The 3,767-nt window shown below is 46.5% G+C and overlaps 1 long non-coding RNA gene across 1 annotated transcript in view; it reads right to left on the bottom strand.

Moving 5' to 3' along the window:
- LOC109309804 overlaps positions 1 to 3,131 on the bottom strand; it is a 20,576-nt gene extending 17,445 nt beyond the window's left edge. The window contains exon 1 of the long non-coding RNA XR_002101046.1: positions 2,955 to 3,131. This is a non-coding gene — a long non-coding RNA (uncharacterized LOC109309804). The remainder of the gene's footprint in view (positions 1 to 2,954) is intronic.
- Positions 3,132 to 3,767: the final 636 nt, after the last annotated feature.

The following is a 3,767-nucleotide window of genomic DNA, read 5'->3' as shown; positions in this document are numbered from 1 at the left end:
AACACCCTGGGGTGGAGAGCATCTAGACCCGCTAATTTGAGCACGACCAGCCCCTCCAGAAGCTCTCTAACCTGGTCCTCCCCAACCTGAGGTCTGGAGGCATTCCCCTTGAGTCCATCTTGCATCACAGTGGGGAAGTCCCGGTCCCTGGACAAGAATACGGAGGTGAAGAATTGGTTAAAGGGGTCTGCTTTCTCCTCTGGCGCAACCACCAGATTGCCCAGAGGATCTTGCAGGGGCCCCACATTTCCCGGTGCCTTTGCCTTCTTCATCCTCCCTATATATTTGAAAAAGGATTTTTTATTATCTTTGATCTTGGATGCTAGTCCTAGCTCTATGTCCGCCTTAGCTTTCCTGACAGCCCCCCTACAGGCCCGAGCAGAGGAGGTACACTCCTCTTTAGAGATAGCACCCTCCTTCCACCAGTTGTACACCGCCTTTTTGGCAATCAGGCATTCCCGGATGCCCTTGGTGAGCCAGGGGGGCTTTCGGGCACTCTTGTCCCCCTTGCTTCTTGTTGGGATGGTCACCCCTTGGGCCCTGAATATCATCTCCTTAAGGAATGACCACTTATCTTGGGCACTGAGTTCCCCTGCTCTCAAGAACCCCAGCACCTCTCCCACTAATATCCTCAACTCATTGAAGTTGGCCCTCTTGAAGTCTAGGGCTACCGCCTTGCTGCAGGCCCTTGACACCCTGCGCTGGATGGTGAATTCCAGCAAGCGATGATCGCTATTACCCAGGTGGTCAAGAACCTTGAGGCCCCTTACCAGGTTGTCACCTGTGGCCAGCACCAGGTCCAACAGGGCATTTCCTCTGGTGGGACTGTGTACCTCCTGAACTAAGTGGAGGTCTTGTATCTCTGCCAGGAACCTCCTGGAACAGTCCAACTGGCTGACTGTTCCTCCCAGCAGATGTCCAGGTAATTTAAATCACCCATGACAACTACATCCCTTGCCTTAAGTGCCTCTGCAAGCTGGCCTGAAAATTCCTGGTCCAGCTCCTCCCCTTGGTTGAGAGGTCTGTAGTAGACCCCCACCGTTAGATCCCTCTCCCCCTTGGCCACCTTGTATCTTGACCCAGAGCACTTCAGCTTGCCCCTCCTCTGACCCCATTTTGCTGGCAGAAAATGTGTATTGTTCCTTGACACCCTCACATTTCCTTCCTTTTCTACCCCACCTGTAAAGCCTATAGCCCCTAATGCTAACTTCCCAGTCACGGGATGAATCCCACCATGTTTCTATAAGCCCTATTATGTCTGAGTCTGAACTGGCTATTCTGTGGGCAAGTTCCTCCTGTTTATTCCCCATACTACAAGCATCAATATATAAGTATTTAAGGCCTTGATAGGCCTTGCAAAGATTTGCTTCTTCTTACATCATTCACCCCAAGTCTCCTTAGCTGGGACTTGAACCCAGATTTCCCATATGGTAGGCAAAAACACTACCACACAGCCAGAGCTTACAATGAAAGCCCCCCCAACTACAGGCTAGTGTGACAGATTTACAGCCTTTGAGCAAGAGAACTGACAGGCATTTTAATATGAAAGGAGATATGATGTCTTTAATGTACAGTGATGTCACTTCTAACAAGGTAGAAGCAGCTTTTTGCACTGCAATCACCATAACAAGTGAAACCTGCCTGCTGCAGGAGTCACCTTTTAACCCAGGGAAAGGTCACAAATAATAAAAAAAAGAAGGGACTCTGCTTACTCAGGTGGAAGGGCACACTCTGAGGTTAGAGTAGTAACCCTATTGTGGATGTGCATTAACTGCAGGAAGTTGAAGCTAGAAACAGTCTAGCTAGAGCTAACCTTGAGAACAGAAAAGGAAAGGATAATGAAAATCCTCACGGGAGTGTTAAAATGAAAGCTGGATTGCCTGTTCTCCATCCCTTCTCCTTTTATCCCACATTGATTGGACCTAATAACTTGAAAGTAATATTGACAGCAATACAGTCAGTCATTAGCTGAGTGAATGATTATTTCATTGACAGAACGAACAGCAAGCAAATACCAAAATCTGGGTTTTCAAATGTATAAATTAGATATGCTGGTCTAGTATTTTGTTCAGGAAATATTGCCACTGATTTGGAGGCAGCTTTACATTCTTGGAGTCTGATTTCACATAGTCTTCCTACTCACACCTGCTACCTGCTTCTGACTGAGCTGCATAGGTTCTTATCAGATACTCCCAAAGCTGAAATATTCTTATATCTTGTAGACATGGAGGGAAACTCAAAAGGCCTTAGGACAGCTACTAGACTCAGTGCCAAATATGTATTTTCTTATTAGTTAGTTATCTAATTGGTGAGTAGAGTAACTAACAGGTAGTCAGGGGAAATAAGATATCTAGGCAAAATACCTTCAGATAAATCCCAGGCATTTAAACTAAAATTCCAGAAGATTAAATTATCAATATAGAATATAATGTGATCTGTAAAAATCAGAGATTCATAGGATTGGAGGGGACCTCAAAGATCATCTAGTTCAACACCCTTCACAGATGCAAGACATGCTTGCTATTATTGGAAGGAAAAGGAAAAAAAATGGTTTTCAACTGGTGTCAGAACCAGCCAGACTGGCCAGCCAGTGAGTTCATTCACGGCAATATTTTCTTCCCTTCCTGGATATGCATGATTTGGAAAGAATCCAGCAGACAGCAACAAACATTATTGGAGTTCAGGGAACTATGATTTACAAGAAAAGGTTGGGAGAACTGGGATTATTTAATTTTCACAAGAAAGGATCCAGCATGCATGACACCAGAACACTGGACCCAATTCTTCTGCATGATATGAGCCAGCAAATTCTCCTAATGTGGGGCTGTGCTAACATCTTAAGCCCCACCATAAAATAGTAATGTTCAGGCTGGAGAAACAAAGCAAAAAGCCAATTTATTGGTCAGTCTTCACAGTATTTTCTTTAGAGAGAGTATTGAGGCCAATATACTCACATGTGCCTCTTCCCTGTGGTACCACAAGTTATTACTGGTGTCAAGGAATTACCAGAAGATTTCATAGTTACCACCATATTGGGTGGATCCAGGGTGGTTGCAGTGGTGCAGTTGCACTGGCTTTGGTTCCTGGTCCATGTAAACTTTAAAACCAAGTGCTTCAGAGGGGCAACTGCATTTTTATTCAGGCCGCACTCAGACAGTCAATTGACTTCATGGTTCATTATCGTCTCCATTATCGTCTCCCTGATTGCTGTTAATCTCCCTCCACTCCACAGCTGTTAATGACCCTCTATCCTTTTGAATGGTCTTGATGTTTCAGAATTCAAACTATCCATTCTTCTGCAATTTTGCTGTCAGTCATACCTGGTAATGTCTCTCCTCTATTTTACAGCATTACAGTGGACCCTGACAGACGTGCAGCTCCCCGGTCTAACTCATAGTACATCACAGAAAGCACCACAAGTTAAAGCAACCCCTGCAACCCAACAGATGTTTGCTATTTGGTTGGGGGGGGGCAGGGGAAAATTGAGTTCCACTTTGAAGCCGATGCAGGGGAGGAGCTGCTTGCCTATAGTCTCTCTCCCATAGCCCTCCCCGCGCCCAACACACACTAGCTCTGGTGCTACCTGCAAGAAGGGAGTGGGGATGAGAGAAAGGGAGCATACTGTGGCTGGTATTTGCCCAGCCTGAGCTGGCGGAGGAGAGGGGACTGGACTGGAGGGGGCCATGAGGTGGGTGAACTCCAATCCATGTGCCCCCTGCAAGGCATGACTGGTGAACTCGGACTGGTGGGGCGGGTGGAGCGGCACA

This window comes from Crocodylus porosus, unplaced genomic scaffold (genome assembly GCF_001723895.1).
Source record: "Crocodylus porosus isolate Cpor-Errol unplaced genomic scaffold, CroPor_comp1, whole genome shotgun sequence".
Taxonomy (NCBI): domain Eukaryota; kingdom Metazoa; phylum Chordata; order Crocodylia; family Crocodylidae; genus Crocodylus; species Crocodylus porosus.
Note: the sequence above shows the minus strand (reverse complement) of the source record. Positions and strands in the feature narration are given on the sequence as shown.